Genomic DNA, 8,056 nt, shown 5'->3' with positions numbered 1-8,056 from the left:
GTTGCCTACTGGTGGTGGTCAGAGGGCCCGGTGGCGCCAGTGTCCGGCAGCCTCGCCTCTGTCAGTGCGCCCCAGGACGGCTGTGGCTACAATGCAGCTTGCCGTCACCAGTGTGTGAATGGGTGGATGACTGGATGTGTAAAGCGCTTTGGGGTCCTTAGGACTAGTAAAGCGCTATACAAGTACAGGCCATTTACAACAAGGTGAAAACCTCAAGACCAAAGACCGCATTGGGTTTATTTTTGTTACCTGGAAGCAATGTCCGTGTTGTATACTGACTGTGAGAAAAAACAAGTAAAGACGATGATCCTGTTCAATGCAGCTCACTTCATGCGGGGTTATTTGTATAGCAACAATTCACAACAACAGTGCACTGAAGAGAGGTCCTCATAGTCCACAATGCTGTGTGAATATCAGTGTTATGAAATGTCCAAGCTGGAGCTATGATCACTAGCCAGAGGTCATTAGCTTAGAGGTCGGAGGATTTTTCTCTCTGATTAATCTCTCTCTCTCTGTGTGTGTGTGTGTGTGTGTGTGTGTGTGTGTGTGTGTGTGTGTGTGTGTGTGTGCAACAGCAGCAGGGGTAGGATATAGCTGAGTTATCTAAGCCGGGTAAGTCAGCAGCATAAAAAAAAAATCACATGCCATGTAACCATGGTGACAGAGATGTTACCATAGTGATAATCTCACACATCTCATCTGGAAGCTTTTTGTAGTATCACAGCACTTGTAGAAAATCGAGAGGCAGCATTGATCACCAAACCAGAACTAGATATAATGGGTTTGCTAAAAATCTAGTTCCTTAAAATTCTTCACCATTTCAAAACATTCGAGTGTAACAGCAACATTCATTGGGCCTTTAGTTAATATAGAAGACCTACCGTCCAAGCAAATATTAAAGTAGCTAGAGTTCAACCAGTACAAACGATACAGTATTACAGTCTTACACAGATTCACCAAAGCATCATTGTCAGTGGCCAGAGGTCTTTATTGTTCCAACATTCTCATGAGATGCATTATGCTCTGAAGGGAATTCTGCATGTGAGAAAGATGGGTGAGCAGGCCACCATAAAAGATGTGAATGTCAGTTTGGGAAAGCACAGCGTGACCAATTCAGAGGGTGCAGTACCTACAGTAAGTTAAATATCAAAAGACCTAGAAGAGAGAAAGCCAGCTCTCTCATCACCACCATTAAATGTTCCAGTCCAATTAAACCACCTTTTGAAAATTGAATGTGAGATAAAAGTTTCAAAGGTCACCTCAAAATATTTACAAAAACTTGATCATTGTCCCAGAAATTAAAATACTATGTATGTTGTTGTTGTTTTTTAACCAACACTATAGTATAGTATTGGTCAAATAGATACAGCTGTAAACGTTAGGATTTGTGGTCCCTGTGCTGTGAAAGCTACCTCTATAACAGCTTTTATTACATAGGCCAATATGGGTTACTTTAGAATTGTTGTCTCTTGGTGTGATTGGTTCTCATCAGAAGTGTCACTTGTTATGATAATTCTAATTTACCAGCTAAACATCAGAAGTTCAAAAAAAGAAATGCAAGAGTTTCCCAGAGTGTTTTATTTCCCATTTTTATAGAAGCAATTCTATTCACTGAAGTGAAAAATTAAGTACAGACTAATTTGGTAAACATGGAAACTTTTGAACACTGCAATGTAACGCAGTCAAGTGTGACTGGGATCTAATGCTTTAGTGGGAAATTTACACCATAGCTACATTGTAACCACAACCCCCTCTAAAACCCTGAGGCGAAACTTGACGTGGACCTCCCTGGAAATCTAACTATATGTTGAGTTTACAAATATGGTGACTGGCCTTTGTAGTACCGTCTATTCCTCCTGTGTAGGTCTGACTAGCTTCTCCCATGCATTTGAAATATGTTGGTGTTGGGAAAAAAAATGATTTATTAGACGTGCATTTATTGTGACGCTCAATAAAAGCTTATTGTTGTTAGTTTTAGCGATATTCATTCCCTCATTCATTTTTTTTTATTTTGGTCTGATCATAGCAAAATAAGGCATATTAAAAGAAAAAGGAAAAAAATGTATTTCAGACAAAAAGGGTGTAGGCAGAAATGATGCTTACATGAGTTATGAGTCAGCATCAGCTATTTTAACATAATGTCCACAACAACAGCACCCTCCAGCGGTCATAGTAAACACAGCAGAGAAAAAAATAGAATAGAATAGAATAGGATTATTCTATTCTATTCTATTCTATTCTATTTTTTTCTCTGCTGTGTTTACTAGTAAACACAGCAGAGAAAAAAATCTTGAGCCTGTGACGCTTTAATGGTGCCATGAACTTAAATAGAAATCTGCACTTCGAAGCAAACTAACAAGCTTAATCAGGTAAATCTGTAATTTACCTGATAAACCAGGATTAACTTCCTGGGCTTTGTTGGAGGGCTTGTTTGATTTTTTTTAAGATCACATACTGACATTCTACCCACTAATGGAACTTGTTTCTAATTATTTATTATAGTGACAGATGGTAGCTTTGCCATTTTTCTAGAGTAATTCAAATGAATGCTGTAAATAGAGGTGTAATTATTGTTTGGTGACAAACGTCCATCCACATTCTCTTCCAATTCAGGGTTGGAGCCTGTCCAGCTACCATAGGGCAAGAGGCGGGGTACACCCTGAACAGGACAGGGCTAATACATAGAGACTGACAACCATTCATACTCACACCTATGTGCAATTTAGAATCACCATTTAATCTAACCCCATTAACTAATTGATATTTTCACCGAATGGTCTTTTCTGTCTGCCAGTGTGTCATGCAGTTTTAAAGATTTAAGACCTTTGCAAATACAAAAAAAAAAAAAAGCCCGCTCCAGCTCCTGGAAATGTATATAACCTTCATATCAATATTATTTTCAGACAACAATTAATTATTTTAATCTTTAATAAAAAGCCTTCTGCCCGGTTTTATACTTTTGTCTTTCTGTAACATAGACTGCCAACCAACATTTTCCCCACAACTCCACCCATCAGCTCGTCTCAATCTGGAGTTGACCTGCATACACCCTGTTCACTCCCAGGTTACCTGGTGATAGACCCAGTTCAGCGTGGGCAGCCGGATGCTCAATATAACATAACATCATTACCTTATCATTACGTTAATGTACATTGTTTCCTTAGCTCAGAGCTGCTGGAGATTGTGTTCACCCTCAGAGGGACATAACTGATAAACGTGATTTAAAAGGAGGGAGCGATGGACAATGAGCATCATATCAGTCAGTGTAGAAACAGGCCATTAGTTTCAGGACCAGGGGTAATAATTTTCTTGTGATCATTTTTGATCTGACTCAGTGGTGCTGGCTTAACTTGTCTTCTGGACACATCTTTCCTTTACATGTAGGTCACTGATGTAGAATAGAATAGAATAGAATAGAATAGAATAGAATCCGCTCAAAACGGTGGCTTTTTTGTCTGATTGTCTGGGCATCATAGTGGAGGCAAAAGTGATGCCCAGAAAAAGACACCCAAGGACCCAAAGGAAGGCGGCAGCAGCAGGTCTCTCTCTTAAGGATGTAACACAAGATGAGCTCATACAGTGGCAATTTAAGGTTAGTAAAACTGCAAATAGCTTTTATCGGTGTGGTTAATTTTAAGGTTGACTTACAAAAATGGCACTCTTTTCTACACACAGAAAAATCATTTCAATATTAAGTGCAAAAAAAAGAAGACATAGTTTTTTTCATTTGATTCATTTCATTTTAAAAGACTATGCACAGTTAGAACTAAACATTTATAGATCAGTTCATCCGCTTGTTTTAAGTATTCGCCTTCCTGCCTTACACGTAAGAAACAGGGACAGAGTTCCCACCTCGTACACCTGCGTGACACGTTCATATTGACCCACAGTTGTGTGAAGCTGTAAAGTGTGAGTCTTTAATGAGGGTCTGTACAGCTTTGGATTCTGTTAGTGTGTGTTTGAACTGACCCAAACCTCCTCTCTGTGGCCAGAAAGTCAAAAAGGTGATAAGGTCCTGCGTGCATCAGTCTTGCAGAGGGTGTGATAGAGGCAGATGGCAGTAAAGAGAACATGGAAAATAAAGGTTTTCTACCACTTTTGTGTCAGTGGTGAAAATGGTTTTAGGGTAAATGTAAAAGAGGGATGAATCATAAAACATTTAAATAAATAGCCTATATCTCTAATAAATGTATGAAATTAATTGTAAAATTCTGAAACCCTGTTCTTTGTGGGTGGGGCCTATGTTTAATCAGCCAATAGGGAAGGGAGAAGGACAGTCTGTCTGTAGAGCTCGCTTAGCTTCAGAAACACGAGAAACCAAAATTTGTGTGCACTCTGCCAAACCTTATTCATTTAGCTTTCATAAACACTGTCTGAAAATCAGCTTTTAAAACAGGATGCAAAGACAGCCAGACAGCAAATCAAACAGCTGATGGCCCAAGTTTCACTGATGAGCACCAAGCTGGACCAATGTGAGATCCAAGCTGGAGAACTTACTGACTACTTATCACGGAAAGTGCAAATGAGCAGCGCCACCAAAGAAAAGGGAATCAGACTTGTTCAGATCAGGAAAAGACCAGCAACTTTGAGATGAACCATCTGAAAGAGCAGCTTCAGCAGAGGGACAGCGAAATCCTGTTCCTGAAATGGGAGAAGGACAGTCTGTCTGCCGAGCTTGCACAGCTTCAGAAACATGAGGCCTCTCTGAAAGAAACTATGTGGAATGAGAAAACACAGAGAGGGAATCTGGAGCAGGAGAAAAAAGTCCTGGAAGAGCAGAAAGTGGTGAAGGACACAAAAGAAATGCAGAAAAACTGGACGAGCAGAGGAAAGAATTAGCGGAGGCTAAGACAGAGACAGAAGAGGCAGCAACCCCAGATTCTTCCTCATCAGAAATCCTTGAGGTGTGTTAGAGCGCAGAAAAGAGCAGTCTCAAAACACCACCAACAGATGACCAAGTGAAAAAGGCCCTCAAAGAAGAGACAAAATATATTGAACTTGCAAAGAAAGAGTACGAAAAGGCAAGACAACAACTGAATGAAGTGCAGACAGCACTGTCGAAGGAGAAAAAATATGTTGAAGACTCAAAGAAGCAAATTCAACAGTCAAAACAAGTGTTAGAAGAAGTGCCAATAGTATTTAAAGGTGAGGTCGACCAAATACTGGAGACAAAGGCTGAAATAATAGGATTGGAGAAAACACTGAAAGTGGGGAAAAAGTTGTGTGTCAAAACAGTTATTCAGTTGGTACAAAATGTCCTTAGAGAACATTGAACAACTCAGCCTGACAGTATACAATGAACTCTATGACAGGTGGCCTTCTCCAATACTCTTAATGAAGTCAAGTAACCCAGTGATTGATTAAGTATCATCAAAACTTTCAAAAAACATGCCAAATTGAAGAGACAAAATATCATCTCCAGGGCTTTCTCATGCGCACACTAAAATTTAACTGACATGTCACACAGTGGAAATTTGTATTTATCTTGTATATTGTTTTCATTCTGATTTTTAGTGTTTATTTATGAGTGTCGTTTTATTTGCATGGTTTTATTCTGTTTCTATTGCATGGTTTTTAGTGTTTTATTGTGACATAGTTTTTAATCCACTGTGGACTGGCTACACATGGGACAAATTAGCTGATAGGGACCACCTGCTGAGGCATGGGTGTGTCTAGAGGTGGCCTATCAGCTGTGTAAAGACCTTTTAAAAGCAGGCTAGCTGAGCACTGAAACAGAGAGAGGCCCCAGACTGGAAGGTTAATGCGAGATGGCCAGCGTGATGCGGTGACTCAGTCCTGACCTCATGGAACGGCAACAGTAAGAGACAACGCGTGTGATTGACAGCAGGGCAGAGGCATTTGTGAGTAGGGTCTCTACTGTTGTTTACTGGGTACAGCTGGGTTGGGAGAGGGACGCCATAGCCATGAGCCAGGGCCGCTTCTTGGACCATTGCTCTGGCCCCTATTTGTTATTTTACAGGAGACCGACGCAAGGGGAGCTGTGGCGGTGGTCGCGTGATGGATTCGGGTGCAGAACGCAAGCCGGGCTGGGAAGTGATGGGCCAGTGGAAGGACAAGAAGATGGGAGGCTCTTCCTTGTCTGCCGAAGACGAGGCTGGCGTGGACTCTGCTCTAAAGAAGGAATTCCTGGCCTGCTGACGGACCCATAATGAACATGTGGCATAATTATAGCAGGGGGTTTTTAGTGAATGTAGAAAATGGTAGTTTTACGGGTTTTAGAATTGTTTTATTTAGTTTTAGTAGATTGACAACGTTTTACTACGTACATTTTAAGGGTGTTTTTATTTGTGCTCCCTGGCCTAGTAATAAACTGTCTCTGACCAGACCTGCTTCATCTCTGTGCCCGTGGTATCTGACTTGCTTGCTCCCCCTTGTATTTTAAAGAATCTTTCTTTTTAGCACGATATTCTGGCGCGACCGCTTTATTGTCCCCGTTTGTTACAGACACGTGCACGCAATTATGTGACAAAACTCTTAAACTGGCTTAAAATATTCATTTAAATTGGGCGTCTAAATTGAATTTTAAAACTAGAGTGGTTGAAAATAACCACTCTTCTTCTCCCATCTTCCTTTCTTCATCGCCAAGTGGCCATGGCAGATAGCCACCCCATCCTAGAGCCTGGTTCTGCCGGAAGTTTCTCTTTTAAAAGGGAGTTTTTCCTTACCACTGTCGCCAAAGTGTTCGCTCATAGGGGGTTGGAGTTTTTGTGTATTATTGTAGGGTCTTGACCTTAAAATATAAAGCACCATGAGGGAAGTGTTGCTGTGGTTTGGCGCTGTTTCTTAACTTAAAATATCCAATTACAACAGGACATTTTAAGTTAACAGCGCCAAACCACAAAATAAAATGAAAAAACTTTGAATTTGTGCTTCGTTTCATTTGCTATAAATTTGTAATATCAGATTAGAATAGTGTGTCTCAATATAAAGTATCACAGCATCATCCTGTAGACCAATTTGAAGTAGATGTCATAGTAATGTCTTTATGTGTGTACAAACCGGTGGTGAGGAAAAAAAACAAAAAACACCAGAGATACGCAAAGTGTAACTGATGTTTGAGGTTAGCTGGTTAGATTTGTCTAGATATTCTACTTTCCGTGTTCTATTGGAAAGGCCCGATAGTATGCTGTGCTAACAACTGTACTATGACAAACATCCTTCTTGATATAACGAAACATATTTCTGTAATATGTTTAAAATATTTGTGTATACTGTTTGAGATTGTATGGGCTTATATTTCACTTCATTAGGATTTTGATAATGAGACACACTAAGCCTAAGATATTTTCAGTGCAGCTGAAACACATGTGTATAAATAAAGACTGGCAGAAGCCTATGCATGAAACACATTAATCATGTATGTGATGATAATGTGTCGGCCCTCATGCCAAGGCCCTGTTACAATAACTATGTGTGGTGTTTTAGCAGCAATAATATTAAATGGAAAAAGCTGAGAATGACTAGTAGTAGGTGAAACTGGATTGTTTTCTACCATAAACTGAGAAGCTACACTTTGCAAATCCACCAGAATAAAGGAAATAAAGTGCCCAGTGTTCAAAATTCCCCTAAACTCCATTTAACCTGTCCACAGCGCTCAAAAAGATGTTTACTCCCATGGATGGCTCTTTTTCAGAAAAATCTTTTAGTGATCATCAGTTTCTTTGGCTGAAGAGACTGAAAGTTTCCCTGGAAAGCAGCTTCAAACTGCTTTAGAGGTCCTGCTGTATATTGGGATGAAGCGGTGCTCTGGAGATACAAGGGAAACGACAGATGTGGAAACAGCTGAATCAAACAGCTGAACCATTAGTGCTCCGATTGCACTAATAGTTCTAGCTTGTGGTCAGCAACTTCAAAAATGGAATCCAAAAAGCATTTGTCTCTTAAAGTGCAACCGAGATGCAGCTAAAATGTGCATCTTTAGAAGAGCAACAAAGTTTTGGCTTCTGTTTATTGGAGGTAGAGCCTTTTCTCTTATGTATTTCATTTCAAATCTTAAGAAAAAGGAAATGGGAAACAGGATGAATGGATGAAAGAG

The 8,056-nt window shown here is 40.1% G+C and overlaps 1 long non-coding RNA gene across 1 annotated transcript; it reads left to right on the top strand.

Annotated features, from left to right (window-relative positions):
• Positions 1 to 5,715: 5,715 nt before the first annotated feature.
• On the top strand, positions 5,716 to 6,073 carry LOC109199231 (uncharacterized). The gene is made up of 2 exons (XR_002059689.2): positions 5,716 to 5,861; positions 5,981 to 6,073. It is a non-coding gene; the product is annotated as an uncharacterized LOC109199231 (long non-coding RNA).
• Positions 6,074 to 8,056: the final 1,983 nt, after the last annotated feature.

The sequence above is a fragment of the Oreochromis niloticus genome, linkage group LG9 (genome assembly GCF_001858045.2).
Source record: "Oreochromis niloticus isolate F11D_XX linkage group LG9, O_niloticus_UMD_NMBU, whole genome shotgun sequence".
NCBI classification, from domain to species: domain Eukaryota; kingdom Metazoa; phylum Chordata; class Actinopteri; order Cichliformes; family Cichlidae; genus Oreochromis; species Oreochromis niloticus.
The sequence above is the reverse complement of the archived record's forward strand: the minus strand, read 5'-3'. Positions and strand labels throughout refer to the sequence as shown.